The following is a 19033-nucleotide window of genomic DNA, read 5'->3' as shown; positions in this document are numbered from 1 at the left end:
GGTACAGCCCTGTAGGCAAAGAGCAATTGCTGCGACATTATGTCCCAATTGTTGGAGTACTCATTTACGAATTTACGTATCATGGCCCCCAAAGTTCCATTAAACTTCTCCACCAGGCCATTTGTTTGATGGTGGTAAGGGATGGCAACCAAGTGGTTACCCCATGAGCTTCCCAAAGGTGTTTCATGGTCCCTGCCAGGAAATTAGTTCTCGAATCCATGAGGAAGTCAGAGGGCCAACCTACCCTGGCAAAAATGTCTGTTAACACCTGGTACACGCTTTTAGCTCTGGAGTTGCTTAGAGCTACTGCTTCCGGCCATCGGGTGGCAAAATCCATGAAAGTCAGTATGTACTGCTTTCCTCTGGGTCTCTTTTTTGGGAAAGGTCCCAGAATATCCACAGCTACTCGCTGAAATGGAACCTCAATTATGGGGAGTGGCTGGAGAGGGGCTTTGACCTGGTCTTGGGGTTTTCCCACTCTTTGGCACACCTCACAAGACCGGACATAGGTAGAAACGTCCTTGCCCATTCCCTCCCAGTGGAATGACCTCTCCAACGTGGACACTAGGATGATCGTGGGCTAAGCTTAAGAGCTTTACCTGGTACTTAGTTGGAACTACCAACTGTCTCTGAGGATGCCAGTCCTCCTGGTCCCCACCAGAAAGAGTTTCCTTGTATAAAAGTCCTTTTTCTACAACAAACCGGGTGGGTCGCTCCGTGCTGCTGTCCAAGCTCCCTTGAGGCTCTCATCGGCTTTCTGCTCAGCCTGGAACTGTTCCCTTGATGCTGGGGATCTCAGTTCGTCACAGGATGGTGGACTTGGGCTTGGTCCCTCGGGAAGTGATGCAAGGGATGGAGCTGGTTCCATGGACTGTGACCCGCTCTCCGCGGGTGCTCTAGGTTGTGGTTCAGGCTCTAGCTGAGCCTCTTGTGCAGGTTTAGCTGCTGCTGCCAGGGCAGGCTCAGTGGGGCCCTCTGGTGTTGGGGTTGCAGACGGGGTTGCAAGCGCTGGACTCAGTGCTGTCAATGGTTCTGGTGTGGGTGGCTCCGCCGGTTCCGGTGCTGAGACTGGTTCTGGTTGGGTCTCTGGGACTGGATCCACTATGGCTGTTGCAGTCGTTAGCAGGGGATTCGGTTCCACCACCTCAGTTTGAGGCTTTGGTAACACAGACAGGGCCCTGGTGGAAGGTTCAGGAACAGGGATAGGTGTGAAGGCCTGCTTAGCCTGGCTGTGGGTGACCATTCCCACCCTCTTGGCTAGCTTTGCACGGTGGGCCAAGTCTTCTCCCAGCAGAATGGGAAGGGGATAATTGTCATAGACTGCAAAAGTCCACATTCCTGACCAGCCCTTGTACCGGACAGGCAACTTGGCTGCAGGCAAGTTTAAAGAGTTTGACTTGAAGGGTTGAATAGTCACTTGGGCCTCTGGGTTGATGAATTTGGGGTCCACTAAGGATTGGTGGATAACTGACACCTGTGCTCCAGTGTCCCTCCACACGATAACCTTCTTCCCACCCACACTCATAGTTTCCCTTTGCTCTGAGGGTATCTGGGAGGCATCTGGGCCTGAGGACCTTTGGTGTGACCCCGGTGCAATGAACAGCAATCTGTTGGGGTTCTTGGGGTAGTTGGCCTTCACATGTCCCAGCTCATTACATCATTTAAAACATCGCCCAGCTGACTGGTCACTGGGAAGAGGTGGGTTGTTGGAGAATGGTGTGGTGGGATGATACGCTATCTGGGGTTTTCCTTGGGGCGTAGGTGGGGCCTTGGGCTGACTCAGATGGTGGGGTGTCATCTCGGGTTGCCCCTTCTGATATCTGCTCCAACTGTTACTAGCTTTCTTCTTTGTCGCCACCTCCACTCATTGGTTCCAATCTCCCCCACCTCAATTACAGTGTTGGGCATTCAGGAACATCCTATAAGAACTGCTCTCTTTGCATTAGGAGAGACAGATCTTCCAGAGGTTTAACGCTTACTCCTGATATCCAGGCATCCCAATTTTTTACAATGTGGTAGGCATGTTGGGAAAATGCCACATCTTGTTTCCACTTTAGGGCTCTGAACCGCCAATGGGCATGCTCAGGTGTTAGGCCCATCCTAATTCTGGCCCTTTTTAAAAAAAGATTGTAGTTGTTCATGTGTTCTTTAGGCATTTCAGCTGCCACCTCTGCTAAGGGTCCACTGAGCTGTAGCCTCAGCTCCACCATATATTGGTCTTTTGGGGTGCTGTACCCAAGGCAGGCCCTTTTGAAATTTTCTAAGAAGGCCTCTATATCATCGCCTACCTTGTATGTGGGGAATTTCTTGGAATGGGGAGCAGTACCTGGAGAAGGACTGTCAGGGTTACCTGCTGGACCCAGCTTAGCCCTTTCTAGCTCTAAGTGCTTCAGCTCTAACTCCATCTCCAAGCGCTTTGCCTCCACCTCCAAGGGTTTTGCCTCCATTTCCGCCTCCAAGAGATTTACCTCTCTTCTCTCCTCTACTTTCAACTCCAAGCACTCTAATTCCATTTGTCTTTCATGTTCCTTCTGTTTTTCTTCAGCCTCCAATCGAGCTAATTCCAGTTTCTTCTGTACCTGACTTTCAGTCATATTTGCTAACCTTCCTGCCCTTACTGTAGCTTAGTCCAAGAGCTGGGGGGAAAAAAACAAACATCTTGTGAATTCCCTTGGTGTAGCTTAACTACTCTGCCTTCAGGCAAAGAAAAAAGAAAAGACTCCAGCTGCTCTCAGGAAAAAAAAAGTGTCCTTTTAAAATCCTGAGGTCTGTGCTTCTGATGTAGGGTCATTTCTGCACTACAATATCCGTGCACAGAGGAGAAAAAAACATAAAAGGTGACAAAAAAGGGTTATTATAAAGAGGATAAATTTAATCACTGAGGCCAGGAGAAGTAGAAATGGGCTTAAATTGCAGCAAGGGCAGTTTAGGTTGGACGTTAGGAAAACTTTTTAACTATCAGGGTAGTTAAGCACTGGAACAAGTTACATAGGGAGTGTAAGGGGCCAGGGTGGCTCCCCTCCGAATCAGAGGGTAAAGAGCCACCCTCTGAGCCTGAGTGGGCGGGGCCAGGCCAAACTTCTGCCAATCCCCAGAAGGGGAAGGGTGGGACAGGAAGTACAAAGGGCGGGGCCCTCTGCCCAGTGAGGAGAGCACCAGGGAGGGAGACAGACACAGGCTGCTCCCTCGCGATCCTGCTGCTGACCCAGGCGAAGCCCTGGGCAAGGAGGAGCCTGACCGGGGGGAAGGCCTGTGGCAACCAGGGCTGCCGGCCACTGAATACCCAGAGGACCTGGAGGGGCCTGACTGCAGCCTGGGCCAGAGTGAGTCCGACACCGAGGGGGAGCGGGAATGGCCCGCAGCGGAATACTCGAACGAGATGGAGGAACCGGAGCTGCCTGCAGCGGAACACCCAGACGAGATGGAGGGACCGGAGCTGCCTGCAGCGGAATACCCGGACGAGATGGAGGGACCGGAGCTGCCCGCAGCGGATTACCCAGACGAGACGGAGGGACCGGAGCGACCTGCCTGAGAGAGACCGGGTAGGAAGTAGCCCAGGGGCCCAACTACACCGTGGGGTGGGTGTGTTTGGTCAGCGGGTGCGGACTGCCCCGCTGACCCAGCGGCGGGACCTTCGCCTCCCACCACTGTCAGGGCCCTGGGCTGGAATGCAGTGGAGTTGGGTGGGCCTGCGTTCCCCTACCCGGCGCTCCCCTCGATCATTCGGGCCAGGGGACCAAGTACTCCTCCTGCTCCCCTCGGAGGAATCAAAGCTTTTTGCCCGCTGGCAGAGTCCGTATGAGGTCCTCCGCCAGGTAGGGCTGGTAACTTATGAGATCCGGCAACCTGGTCGCCGTAAGGAAAAGCAGATTTATCATGTAAACCTCTTAAAACCTTGGCAGGACCGGGAAGGGCTCCTAGTGGCCCCATATCCCCCCGAACCGGAACTGGGGCCCCAACCACCCGAGGAGTCGGATAATGGTGAACCCCAGCTAGCAGAGACACTCACCGTCGAACAGCGAGAACAGGCACTTTGCTTAGTGAGAGCATTCCCCCAAGACGTTCACCACGAAACCCGGGCGGACTACGCTCCCCTACCATGTGATCCAGATGGAACCTGGGGTGGTGGTCTGAGAGACAACCCAGTCATTGCCGAGGCGAATCCCAGGTCCAAGGAGAAGACCGCGTTTGCCACCCCTTCAGGGTTATACCATTTCACCCAGATACCTTTCGGCCTACATGGGGCCCCAGCAACCTTACAGCGTTTGATGGACCGGGTGTTGCAACCACACACGAAATACGCGGCGGCCTACCTGGACGATGTGGTCATCTATGGCAATAACTGGGAGGAGCATCTTAACCAAGTAGCGGCAGTCCTCCGGGACCTCCGCGCAGCCGGGCTGACGGCCAACCCGAAGAAATGCTGAATTGGGCGGGAGGAAACCACTTACCTGGGGTACACCTTGGGCCGGGGACAGGTCCGCCCCCTCATCGGGAAGGTCCAAGCACTACAGGAATGTCTGGTGCCGACCACAAAGAGGCAAGTACGTCAATTTTTGGGCTTAGCTGGTTATTACTGGCGGTTGGTACCCCACTTCGCAAGCATTACGGCCCCGCTAACGGAGCTCTTGACAAAGGACAGTCCCCACCGGGTGCATTGGTCCAACGAGTTCGAGACGGCCTTTCGAACCATCAAAGAACATCTGGGTAGCGATCCAATACTCTTCAGCCCCGACTTTCATCGTGACTTTATTGTCCAGACAGATGCCTCAGGCGTTGGGCTTGGGGCAGTCCTCTCGCAGGAGGTGGATGGGGAGGAACACCCGATTGTTTACCTCAGTCGGAAGCTGTTCCCCAGAAAATGGAACTACTCCATCGTGGAGAAAGAGGGCCTAGCCGTTAAGTGGGCAGTCGATGCTCTCCACTACTACCTCCTCGGGGCCCCCTTTATACTGGTTACGGACCACGCACCCCTGAAATGGCTCAATAAGATGAAGGACAATAATGCCAGGCTGATGCGATGCTATCTCGTTCTGCAGCCCTATGCCTTCACGATCCACCATTGGGCAGGACGAGACAACGCCAATGCAGATTTCCTATCCCGCCTCGGAGAAGGTGAGGACGCCAGCTCCGAAGATCGGGAGCTGGATTTGAGGGGTGGGGTATGTAGGGGGCCAGGGTGGCTCCCCTCCGAATCAGAGAGTAAAGAGCCACCCACTGAGCCTGAGTGGGCGGGGCCAGGCCAAGCTTCTGCCAATCCCCAGAAGGGGAAGGGTGGGACAGGAAGTACAAAGGTCGGGGCCCTCTGCCCAGTGAGGAGAGCACCAGGGAGGGAGACAGACACAGGCTGCTCCCTCGCGATCCTGCTGCTGACCCAGGCGAAGCCCTGGGCAAGGAGGAGCCTGACCGGGGGGAAGGCCTGTGGCAACTAGGGCTGCCGGCCGCTGAATACCCAAAGGACCTGGAGGGGCCTGACTGCAGCCCGGGCCAGCGTGAGTCCGACACCGAGGGGGAGCGGGAATGGCCCGCAGCGGAATGCTCGAATGAGATGGAGGGACCGGAGCTGCCCGCAGCGGAACACCCAGAGGAGACGGAGGAACCGGAGCGACCCGCCTGAGAGAGACCGGGTAGGAAGTAGCCCAGGGGCCCAACTACACCGTGGGGTGGGTGTGTTTGGTCAGCGGGTGCGGACTGCCCCGCTGACCCAGCGGCGGGACCTTCGCCTCCCACCACTGTCAGGGCCCTGGGCTGGAACGCAGTGGAGTTGGGTGGGCCTGCGTTCCCCTACCCCGGCGCCCCCCGGCCTGAGGGGCGCGCGACTGATTCTTGCCGGCGCCCCCCGGCCTGAGGGGCGCGCGACTGATTCTTGCCGGCGCCCCCCGGCCTGAGGGGCGCGCGACTGACTCTTGCCGGCGCCCCCCGGCCTGAGGGGCGCGCGACTGAGTCCGGCCGGCACACCTTCCTGCTAATTCCCCAACGCCCGGGAGGTGGGGCCGAGGCTCTCCATCGCCCCTAGGGGCTCGGAGGACCGACCGACGCCTGTCACAGGGAGGTTGTGGAATCTTCATCATTGGAGGTTTTTAAGAACAGGTTAGAGAAACATCTGTCAGGGATGGTCTAGATCAGCACTTCTCAACCAGGGATCTGGGGGGGGGCAGGCATGAGCAGGTTTCAGGGGGTCCACCAAAACAAACCAGGGCTCAGGGCAGAAAGCCAAATCCCAAGCCCAGCTGTTTGGGGCTGAAGCCCAAACAACTTAGCTTTGTAGGGCCCCCTGTAGCATGATGCCCCAGGCAATTGCTTGGCTTGCTACCCCCTCACACAGGCCCTGGCATTTAATCTACTGAAAAACAATTGTTGTGGCATGGGTGGGCCATAGAATTTTTATAGCATGTTGCGGTGGGGGGGAGGGAGTTCAGAAGGAAAAAGTTTGAGAACCCCTGGTCTAGACAACGCTTAGTCCTGCCTCCGTGCAGGGGACTGGACTAGATGACCCATTGAGGTTCCTTCCAGTCCTACTTTTCTATAATGCTATTCTGTGCCTCCAAAATCATGCAACATTTCATGAGTCTTTGGTGTATTTTTCTATCTTCTATCTATCAGGAAAAGAACTTGAAACTGTCAAGGTGGATCCACAGAACAAAGCAACCAAGTGAGCAGTTGGGGAAGAGGACCCTGTCTGTTCACTTCTGTCCCCCATTCAACAAAGCACGATGACTCATTGACTGTAATGCGACTTAAGAACATATGCAAGTTTTTTTCTGAACTGGGGCCTTGAAGGCTCCCCTCTACTCTCAGCAGGATGGAATCCGGGAAAGTGTGGTCTCAGGGCTGTGGAAGCGCCTGGGAGGGAGAAACCCCATGGGGTGCCGCTGTTTGGAGTATTTATTTTATTTTTAATACAAAATTTCTACAAGTTTGTTTACTTTGGGTTCAGCAGATCCCCAGTAGAAATGCCTCGGGAAAATGGCACCTCACTCCAATGGGGCTGCATTGGAGGGGTTTTTGTTTTTAAAAACTTCCTGGGCATGGCCTTCTCCTTGCTTTGCCACCGAGCTGGTCCACTCAAATGCAGCTATGGCTAGGGCACTGATCTGTTGTGCTACCATAACTCTCAGCCAATACCACCTCACCCCAGCTGCAGTCCCTGATCTTTTGCATTTGCCAACCCTCTCTTAACACTTTAGGCAAAAAATAAATGACACTGTCAGCGGTTCTGTTAGCATTTAACCAAAATGTAGTAACTAAACTGATGCCATGTTTCCGCTCAGCAGCTCCCAAATCACTGTGTTTTTTTTACATTTGAAAGAGAAATCATTTGCTCAGTCTCTAGCCAAAGCCGACACAGCTGTATGATATGATTATTACTACCCCTGATGCCCATTGCCCTGAGTTATTTTATTACTTGCCTATGTGTACTCAGTATCGGCAACCCCAAACATTCAAAAATCAGGAGTCAGCTCCACATCCAAGTCATGAATTTTGGATTAAAAATCCAAAATTCAAAAATTACTGGAATTTTTAAATTTTCCTTCTTAGTTTCTGAGCCTTTGGGTCACATTTTTAAGCTTTTACTCCACCACCATGAGGACTAGACGTATTGAATTTATTTATTTATGTATTTTGTAAAAAAAACACTGATTTTCACCTAATCAGCCCTCTCCAGGACCTTGGGTATTAAGCTAAACAGAACTGTGCTAAAATGGCGAGAGTTAGCCACTCTGACACAGGGAGCTGGTATTTGGTTGCGTGGCTACAGGTACCACTGACCAACTTGTCTCTGAATTCCAGTGGGATGTGCATTCAAAGAAACTGCATGATTGCATCCCTGCCACTTGCACGTCGAAACATTTCGCTCTCCGTCCGCTAGTGTGGGTCATTCTGTGAGAAGTAGGACACTTTGCAAAAATAAATCCGATGGGCTGTGGTAGGAGACGGAGAAGGGGTGGGACTTGGCCTCCCAGAAAACCACAGCATTGTAGGAAGAGAAAAAACCCAAACCAGGTCATTAGGGTGGTGGTGGGAAAGGAGGGGAAAATACACGAAATCACTCATTCAAACAATAGAATAAAATGTAACAAAAAGCAAGGCATATGTTTGTACTTACTGCAAATAATTCAAAACGTAGAAAAAGACATCTCGTTGGGTAAACCTAGACTGGCTGCACAGTGGAGTATAACTTGAAACACATGTATCAGCACATGGGCTCCCATGGAATTTACAGAAATAGCACACTTAAATTTACTGTGCTTCTACCATCTGCAGCATCAGATTAGCCCTCATGTGTCCCACAATGGATTTTTTTCCCCATTGTCTGCAGCTCTTGGTGCAAAATCCTGCACCAAGAATGTATTGCCTGGATCTTAGAGGACTTAGTCATATCAGAGTAATAGCTTCTACTGCCAGGGCTAACAGTGTAGGGGCTGATGCTGGAACCATTGATGTCAATGGTACTTTTGCTATTGACTGAATGGGAGCAGGTTTGAACCATTAGTCTGCAAAGATTTGGGACTAAATATAAATTGCCCTTCAATACTGCACTATTAATGTATTATAAAGGGGGGGAAAAACTTCTAAGAGCTGGAAATTTAGTTAAGATTCCAACATGAACCTTAATACCATCCTGGTGTCCCCGCCCACCTTTCTCCTGTGGGTGGAGACTCTCACTGTTTGCCCCACCTGTGGATTTAAATGGTATAGTCTTTAGCTGCAGAAGGATATAAACCACACTTACCCTTCTAGGCTCTAGTCAGCAGAGACCCTTCTGTGCTATGTACCAGGGAGTGTCAGAGTAGATTAAAGGCAGATCCTGGGGTTTGGACCTAATCATCCCCCCATTTCCAAGCAGGAAGGAGTGTCAGCTCCATGCCATGGTCCCTTCCCACATGCACATCCAGGTCCACCTGTGAGAAAGAAATAGGCCAAGCATAGGAAGGGACATGGTGGTGCTCCACCCACTGTCTCCCCAGCAATCCTGCAGCAGCAGCAAGGTTCACATGTCTATGATATACTGATGGTGTGCTTAGAATGAACTTCCATCTTGAACAATCCCTTGCTAGTCTTCTTTCAGCAAGGGTCAGTACAGGAGGATTTAGGCAGCTTAAATCCCTCAAAATTGCATCTTCCAACTTCATTCATGTTATTAATCATAGAATCACAGAATATCAGGGTTGGAAGGGACCTCAGGAGGTCATCTAGTCCAACCCCCTGCTCAAAGCAGGATCAGTCCCCAATTTTTGCCCCAGATCCCTAAATGGCCCCCTCAAGGATTGAACTCACAACCCTGGGTTTAGCAGGGTTATTGTGTGTGGAGAACGAATGCTGAAAATGAAGTCATTTTGATGTGTTTTATGCCGATATTTCGTTAAGCCGATGAGTGTTAATTTTTGCATCATACCCTAAACTTGGCATGAAATAATTCCAAGGGTTGTACTATACTAATGCAAGGTGGTAAATTAAAAGGAACACATTAGAAGCTGGCCATTCTGGTTACATTATGACAGAAGAAAAATGCAACCTGTATATTTGCACAGAATGAGGCATAGAGCAATGTACACAGAAAACTGGTTTTCCCATCCCACAAAAAAGTTGAAAAAGAACAATCATCCTCAGCTGGGAAAAAAAATGTTTGCAAACCACAATTCCAGAAAAAATTTGGTTCAAGTCAATCAAAACATTGTGTTTCAATTTTAAATTTGTTTAAATTTTTCTTTTTATTATTATTATTAGTAGTAGTTTAAATTTCAAAACAGTATTTTTGAGCCAGAAAAAGAGAAAAAGTTGAAACAAAACTTGACAACTTCAAAAAATTTTCAAGCAGATCCGTTCCCGTGAAAAAGGTTCTGTTTTGACAAATTGGCATTTTCCAAGCCAAAAAAAGGGTTTCCCTGAAAAATTCCTCACCATCTCAAGTAACTAGGACTTGGGTTTTTACTCTGGTTCTGTAAAGTTCCATGGTTTCCCTTTATAAAATAACCATTAGATATAGCAATGGTTTGAGTGGGTGGGGAAGCATCTTGTCTTGTTTTATGGCAGCCAAACAAAGGGCAAAACAAAAACAAACAATACAAAAACAAATGTTACTTGTTTAGCAGTTTTTTGTATGGAGACACCCACTCCAAATTGTCCTTGAGACCTGCTGATCATGAGGGTTAGTCAGCCACTGAAAATGGGTTACAGCCAGTGGAATTTACTCTTTGAACTTCCCCTCCCTGCTCCCATCCATTACCCAGGCACTGAAGTTGGTATGAAGCCAAAAAAGAAGGAAAACGGAACCAGTGAAAGAGAATGACTTTTTCGCCTTTGTGGAAAAACAATAAAAAAAAAAAAAACTTCTTCCATCTCCTTTTGTATTTCACATCCTGCTAGTTGGATCCCCTGACCACAGGTTCTTGGTCTACAGCTGTCATAAATATAAAGGGAAGGGTAAACACCTTTAAAATCCCTCCTTGCCAGAGGAAAAACCCTTTCAGCTGTAAAGGGTTAAGAAGCTAGGATAACCTTGCTGGCACCTGACCAAAATGACCAATAAGGAGACAAGATACTTTCAAAAGCTGGAGGGAGGGAGAAACAAAGTCTCTCTCTGTCTGTGTGTGTGTGATGCATTTGCCGGGAACAGAAAGGAAAGGAGTCTTAGAACTTAGTAAGTAATCTAGCTACATATGCGTTAGATTCTGTTTGTTTAAATGGCTGAGAAAATAAGCTGTGCTGAATGGAATGGATATTCCTGTTTTTGTGTCTTTTTGTAACTTAAGGTTTTGCCTAGAGGGATTCTCTATGTTTTGAATCTAATTACCCTGTAAGGTATTTACCATCCTGATTTTACAGAGGTGATTCTTTTACTTTTTCTTCTATTAAAATTCTTCTTTTAAGAACCTGATTGCTTTTTTCATTGTTCTTAAGATCCAAGAGTTTGGGTCTGTATTCACCTATGTAAATTGGTGAGGATTTTTATCAAGCCTTCCCCAGGAAAGGGGGTATAGGGTTTGGGGAGGATTTTGGGGGGAAAGACGTTTCCAAGTGGGCTCTTTCCCGGTTATATATCTGTTAGACGCTTGGTAGTGGCAGCAATAAACTCCAAGGGAAAAAGGAAAATAGTTTGTATCTTGGGGAAGTTTTAACCTAAGCTGGTAAAAATAAGCTTAGGAGATTTTCATGCAGATCCCCTCATCTGTACCCTAGAGTTCAGAGTGGGGAAGGAACCTTGACAACAGGTGAGGAGATTGCCTTGACCACAGCGTTGCTAATAATGACAGTACACAATTAAAAAACAGTATAGGCATTATACATAATAGGAAAACTCCAAAATATCCATCCAGTTTGTTTGATCATGTATTTGCTTTGCAAGCAGATGGCACATGTCTGGCCATGAACTTAATGCTGTGGTTGAAGGGTATATCTGAAAGCTCTCAGCCCTTGCCCTGTTTATCTTTTAGTTCAAGGGGCAGTTGATTTCTCATGTGCCAATCCAGCCTGGGCTTTTAACTTTCTCCTCAATCATAGCCCTTTTGGTTCAATCCTTGCTTCAGGCTCTTCTGTTCTCCTGGCTCTCCAGACTCAGATGCTGAGGTTCAGACAGGGACAAAACTGGACCCAGGGAAAGTACATTCAATCATTCAGGGAAGGGATCTTCAGTGGATTATCTGCTTTCCCGGTACAATGTCATTGTTTGTGATAAGGCAGAACCTAAGGGTCCCAGTCAGGGATTCAGGCCTCATTGTGATAAGGGTTTGTTTGTATATGCATACCAAAGAGACAGTTCGTATGGTTAGACGCCCGCACCTTTGTGAAGCCCCACTGACATCAGTGGGCACAAATGGAAGGATTATGGCCTAGGTTACAGAGTGGAAGCCATAACCTAACAGTGAAGGCAAAAGAGGAGAGGTGGAGAAGATGGTGGCAACAGTGAAACAAGCATCTCTTTGCCCAAGGAGCATAGTCATGGCTGGGCTCCTGCCTTGCTGGTGTCAGCTGGTCGTGTTTTGTAGGCATCACAGAACTAGAGCTACATCAGCAAAAGTGACACCACCAGGAAATAATTTCTCAAATCTTCCTGATATCGTAAATCACTTGAGATACCTCAGCTCTGGGAGAGAATGCTGCTTTAATTTTTTTTTAAACTATCACTGCACTTTATTTTAATTTTAAAAATAAGTAAAGGGCTTGAACAGATTTGTTTGCTAGAACACAAGAACGGCCATACTGGGTCAGACCAAAGGTCCATCTAGCCCAGTATCCTGTCTCTGATAGTGACCAGGTGCCCCAGACAGAATGAACAGAACAGGTAAACATCAAGCAATTCATCCCCTGTCACCCATTCCCAGCTTCTGGCAAGCAGAGGGGCACAATCCCTGCCCATCCTGGCTAATAGCCATTGATGGACCTATCCTCCATGAATTTATCTAGTTCTTTTTTTGAACCCTGTTATAGTCTTGGCTTTCACGACATCCTCTGGCAAGGAGTTCCACAGGTTGACTTTTAATATCTACTACACAGGAAAGGTCCAGTCAGTCAATCTTTGACTGAGAAACATTGCTTGAATTCATTTGTGACCTGATCCCAAGCCCACTGATGTTAATGCTTTGGATCAGGGCCTTTAAAACATGATCCTGCAACTCCATGGGCAGCAGCGGCAGGCTGAATCAGCACAATTCCTCACTGCCAAGTGCCAATTCAGACCTTCCCACCAGCTCTTGTTCTGCACAGCCAGCTGGAACCAGACACAGAATAAAGCAGAGCTCTTGCAGATGTTTTACACACTGGGTGATCACTGAACATCACCCCTCCCACACTGGGAGCTGACCTGACCTGTGGGGCATCCCTAGAAGAGTGGGTGCAGTAGCCGCACCCTTCAATGTAGGGCTTTGCATTAATGGCACAGCCTTTGCTAACCCTTCAATAATAGGCACACTTAACCCACTGGGGTTAGTTCCTCTTTCGGATATCGCTCTGGGTGCTTGTGGGGGAGAGAGGACAGCGATGGGTTCCTTTGGGGTCATGGATAGCCTATGGAAATGAGAGAATCATAACGAAAATTGAGGGAAATTGGGACATGTAAGGGTGGGACGTGCCCAGGGATAAGAGGCTCATAAAGTATGTGGGCTGGGAGAATTGGCAGAATAAGACTAGACCTGTCAGGGGGTAGGTTTCTGTGGTTGCAATGCAGGATGGGTAGAAGCACTTTGGGGTGCCTTCAATAAAGTGGACTCACACCCTTCGCTGGAGGAGTTTATTTGGGCACGCACCTGTGGCAACTGCGACCTTTCCACTTCCACCTAATGGTGCTGGGACCTGATCACCACAGAGACACCACCCCCACCACAACGACTCCTGTGTCCCCCGTGCCATTCTGCCACAGCAGAGTTCAATGGAGTCACTCATGACAGAGCACCCTCAGTACACGAGGAAGAAAGGTGATATCAGGCCATTCTCCATGGAAGGTCCTCAGCTGGGGATTCACTCCCCCAGCCTTGGCTGCCGGAGCCCATATCGGTTCCACTTCAGCGAAAGCTGCAAGTCCCAGGTTTTCTCTCAGACATTGTGAGGAGGGACTGAAAGCTGGAGAGGTTGTGTTGTTTGCTTGGGAGATGTACTGTATTTGCGTGTTGTTATTTTATGCTGGGGGAAAAATAGTCCCAAAAGAGAGGAGGTTTCATGATGCAGTTAAATTGTGTCAGGCTTCCCAGAATTTGGGATTACACCTATTTATGTCTCTCTAAATACATACAACAAGCCTGACCTCGAACATTCTGCTTGACAGAAATCAGAAAAATATGCAAGATTTTAAAAGGAAATCTCAGTTGCTGTTTTACAATAATCTCCACCCAAAACCACTTGACTTTGGAACTTTGTGAGTCTGTCATCCCATTTGTTCCAAGTTTGTCCCTTGCCTGCGATTTTGATGCCAGAAAATAGAGGTGTTCTTAAATGAGCCTCCAGATCTTCCCCATCCACCCCACCACCTTTCCATCCCCGGGACTAATCCCAGCATGATCCATTCAATCTTAAATCAAATCTGAGCATGCACTGTTGGAATCCAATTTTATCTCCGAAGACAATTAAGACCTGATCCAAAGCCCAGTGAAATCCATGGCAGTCTCTCTGGATCAGGTAATAATTGCCTTGCATTGGGAGAGCTATACAGGATTTCCTTCAAGAATTGCAATGCTTAAGACTAATTTTCTCTTGTCTATCTTCTGATCTTATTTCATTACAGATGACATCATTGTCTGCAAAACGTAATTACAGAAGAATAAACAAAGTGATTGCTATGTACAGGGGAAACAAAACATTGGTGTTGCTAAGAGAGGGCCAGTCATCCAGCACTCTTCTAGCTTCAACTTTTTAACTAATCGCATAAGACGTGCGACTGAGAAAACACAATTTCCCTCCTACAAATCCATTTCCATTCCTTAGCTTTGTATATGGCACTCGAAGGTCTGACTCTACCTAGCCCTACCAGGGTGAATAGTTCCTTGGAATCTTTAAGGGCCATAATTAACTGAAATTTAGTTTTATGTGTCCTCTGAAACACAGTACCTCCAACCCAACAATGTCCCGGACACCATGCTGACTGCATTTGTTTAATACAGACACAGAGGAAAAGGTTGCCAACTGATGAATTGTCACACCACTTTCTGCAGAACCCTGGGTTTTTCTTTTAATGTGCAGCTTGAGGGATCACAGCAGTAATTAATATGGCTGAGTATTTATCTTTGACCTTTATTTTTGCTTTTCTTTGTAACCTTCCTCTAATATGTTAGAGAAAAAATTAATCTCTACCACAAATCATTCTTTGTGAATTAGAACTTTGCCTAGAAGTTGTCTTGTAGACATACTGTCCATTGGTTTTGCTAAGGAGATATAAAACCGCAAAAGAAAGGGAGTATGAGGCCAGATCCTCAGCTGATATAAATGGGCGTAACTATACAGATATTGGTGGATCTATGCCAATTTACAGAAGGAAAGTTCTTTAGGAGTAGTTCCATTGACTTCAGTAGAGCTATACCAATATACATCACCAAAGGTTGAGCCTACCCTTAACTTAGACTTCGTCAGTAATGTCTACACATCACAGAATATTATTTTACAGAGTTGCAGGAAACACTGTTAAGTGCATCTCATACAGATCGGAGTTTGGGTTCAGTTAGCACTCAGAAGTTTGGATGCCTATCAAAAATTTAGGGGGACTTTCTACGCTTCCGGAATGAACAAATTTGGCTTGCAAATCTCTTGAGAACAAGCAGAGTGGTGAGATTTCTGGTACTTCCTGGTTTTGACCAGGATGGAGATATTATTCGTGTGGTATGGTATTTCTGCCCTCATCCCAACCAGGATTTGCCATGGTGTTTTGGCACTTCCAGTCTCAGCTGAAGTCTGAAAATTCAGAGTTTGATGGATTTTATAGTGTATCTGATTTTGATATTCATTGATGCCCTTGGAGGACATGTCAACAGGAACTTAAACATGAAAAATAATGGAAAAAAAAGAGTTACCTACTCCTTCAGAGCCTGAAAAGCTATGGTTTGGGGTCAGTTTGAGTTCAGATTATTGGTTGTTTTAGCCAACCTGGCTCCCCCTGAAAGGCACCCTTTGGATGGCTCTGCCTTGCCTCATCATTCTCGGAGTCCTGCAGCTGACTCTACCATCTGCTATCATAGAATAAATAGCTACTTCACTGCTCACCATACAGCAGCCCTGAGTTCAAACCAAGCTTCACCGCTGACATTTAGAACTTCCCCTTTTGTTTGTTGCATTTGTCCCTTGATAAAATCTTGTTTACCCAGACCAGCGTTCCTATGGTAAACAGTCTCTCATTCGTCTCCTCCTCATATATATATTACAGTAACGAGTGTATTTGTGTAAAGGGAACTACCCTCTATTCTAGTTCTCTCCAAACCAGCCAGACCATTTAAATTCATTACTACTTTTTCAGTGTCAGTACCCTAGGCTTTACCTAACTGTGAAAACCCATCTAGGCAAAGATGACACAAATATGCCATTATTTTTTGGATCACTATTCTTTTACGTGGGGTCAGAATGGGGTCAAATGAAAACTACAGAAATACAAAGGAGCCACAGTATGCCTCAGGTATTTTGCTCTTCTTGCCACTCTTGTGACTTGAATGTTGTGGGCAACAAATGAAATTCAACAAAAATAGCTAGTCCCCATCCTGATCTTTGTTCCAAAGAGCGGGCCAAATTCTGATTGTCAAACTCAGTGTGTGTTTGTTACTGGACAGCATGGTTTAAGAAGCAATCCCTGCCAAGACAGGCTTACAAATCTAAGTGACTGACTTGCCATACTCCCTCCCTCTCACCCTTTGTTTTTTGCCAGCATGGCTGGGGATATGTCTAATTTGGACCTTGGAGCAGGGAACTTTCTGCAGTGTCATGTACACCTTTGGCACTGTGTACATGAAAATATCTATCTCAGGTACTTATGTGGCCACCAGTATAGCAGCATCTGAGTGCTTCACAATCTAAAGTGTTTGTCCTCCCAGCATTCCTAGGAGGTATGGGAGTTCTATTATCCACATTATACAGATTGGGGAACTGAGCTACAAAGACTATGGCCCAGCTCCTCACAAGGTATGTAGGCACCTCCCTCCCTTTGACTTCAATGAGAGTTAAACACCTAAATACTTGGAGGGTCTGGGTCTAAGTGCTCAAGGTCACACAGGAAACCTGGGACAGAGCAGAGAAGTGAAGTCAAGACCCAGGTTCGCACTGGACCATGCTTCCCATGGGGGGGAGGGATAGCTCAGTGGTTTGAGCTTTGGCCTGCTAAACCCAGGGTTGTGAGTTCAATCCTTGAGGGGGCCATTTAGGGATCTGGGGCAAAAATTGGGGATTGGTCCTGCTTTGAGCAGGGGGTTGGACTAGATGACCTCCTGAGGTCCCTTCCAACCCTGATATTCTATGATTCTATGATTCCCAGGCTAATTCTCACTTTGGCAGCCAGAGATGTGGTGGAAGGGATGTGGAGTCGGTACACCGAGCCAGACTCATGAGGAAGAATTCTAGCAGAGTCAACCAAAGCTCCCATCAGGCGCCTGCATGCAGGGTGGCAGCCGAATCCTCCTCAGAGAGGGTGCAGTGTGCAGTCCCCACAGTGACTGTACGGTGGTGCAGGGACAGGGCTGGAATATAGCTCCGCACTTGCTAGCCCCTTTCAGGTTTCTAGTGCCTGTTGGGACAATAGCAAGGATCAGGGCCTGCACTCCCTAAAAGGCTTGTAGCTTGTGCTCTATACTCTCCTCAGCTTCTACACCCCTTGTATCCAGAATCAGGCCCTATAGTAAGATTATTAGAACCAGACGATGGGCTTGATCCACATCAGTGGACATCTTTCAGTTGCCTTCAGTGAGCATTGGACCAGGTCCTATCTTACAGCCCCAAAGTGCGGCTATCACTGTAATGCCTTGCTTAGACAGATGGGGTGAGTTGATGGCATCTGATGGCAGCAGCAGCAGTCCACAGCCCACACAATGAGCCCAGTCGACAGACCTTGAAAACAAGCCCTCTCCCCAGTTCTTCCCATCCTAATTAGGGCCTTGTCGAAGGACAGATTCCTTCCCAGAAAAAAAAAAATCAATCCGTGTTCACACTTGTTGACAGACTTTCCTACCCAGCTTTCCCTGGAGGGTGCGGAAACACTGCTCCAGGAGGCCCAGCATATTGTCTCTGGATTGAGGTATGAGAGTGATTCTTTGGAGCCAAACAATCCAAAAAAAATAAGTCTCTGTACCCTGCGCAACTCCCCACGCAGCTTGAGAGGATCACACTGGGTTGCACCTGATTGTGTTCATATTGCTCAAGAGTGAGATCACTGCTCACATCAACACTAAGGGCTAGATTTTGCTTGGTCTGTGCGCCTTTCAGGGAGTTAAACCCCACCCTTATGCTGTATGCAGGGAACCCAGTGCCGATGGCCAGGAATGTGGGGCTACATTCCCTCTTCCTCCCCCTTGTGCAGGTGGGTGGGGGAAGTAGAGAGCCTTGGCTTCACTCCTACACTCACTAACCAGAGTAGCTGAGCTATGCAATAGGCAGTGACAGTGTGATGGCCACCATCTTGGCCAATGCACAGACTGAATCAGTGACCTCTAGAACTAAAAAGCAATGAGTCTCTACAGCTTAAGCGAATGGACTTTCATCCTCTGTGGTATGGGCACAGAGAGGGACATGTAACATACACTGAACAGTGGGTTCCCTTAGCATTTATTGTTAGTATTGGCCTGTAGCAAGACGACAGCAGGGGAGGAATTGTGCCTCAGAGAGGCCATCAGTGCCTCCTAGGTCAGTGCAGTTTAGGCACCGCCCATGCTTAGGGCTGATTGGGCCGTAGGCCACAATCTAGCCCTAAATTAAAGGCTTACTTTTCTCCACTGACAGGGCTGTGTTCTGGCCTTTATTTCAAGGAGCCTCCATATCTTCTGATGAGAGCCTCCTACCATGGCACTAAAAGATCCCCTTAAAGGTACTCAGAGGTTTATATGCCAAGGGATTTGCAGACATTCCATGGCCTTGACACTCCTGAGATTGCAAATAATTCACTAAAACACTTTCAGGGCCTTCTCCCTTCAGCTAGATATCCCACACCTCCCACAGAGAAAGCCACCATTAACATTTCACACCTTGGAAGGAAAGGCAGCTAAGTCAGCATTCGTGTGTTTACAAAGCCCCTGGGAGCTTTGAATCAAAGGAGCTAGGAGTCTGACTTGGAAGGAGATGAGCAGAGCAAAGGTTTTTTTGTTTCGTGACTCTTGCCAGCTCTTGCTTTTACCTGTTAAACACATTCCGAGTGCATGGAAAAATATCATTCATGGGAATGATATCATGACATTAACTGACCTGGTGTAATATTCTACAAGTAAGTTGCCATCCCCTGTCCTTGCAGGCTACAAGGGATGTTGAAATAAACTAACCCGCTCAGTGATTTCAATACACAAAAGTCTAACAAGAAGACAAGGCCCATTCAAGCTCACGGTCAGTTTAGGAATCAACCCCTGTGCAGGAGGGATTGATCCAT

This window comes from Lepidochelys kempii, chromosome 11 (assembly GCF_965140265.1).
Source record: "Lepidochelys kempii isolate rLepKem1 chromosome 11, rLepKem1.hap2, whole genome shotgun sequence".
NCBI classification, from domain to species: Eukaryota; Metazoa; Chordata; order Testudines; family Cheloniidae; genus Lepidochelys; species Lepidochelys kempii.
This window is presented reverse-complemented; position numbering follows the sequence as displayed.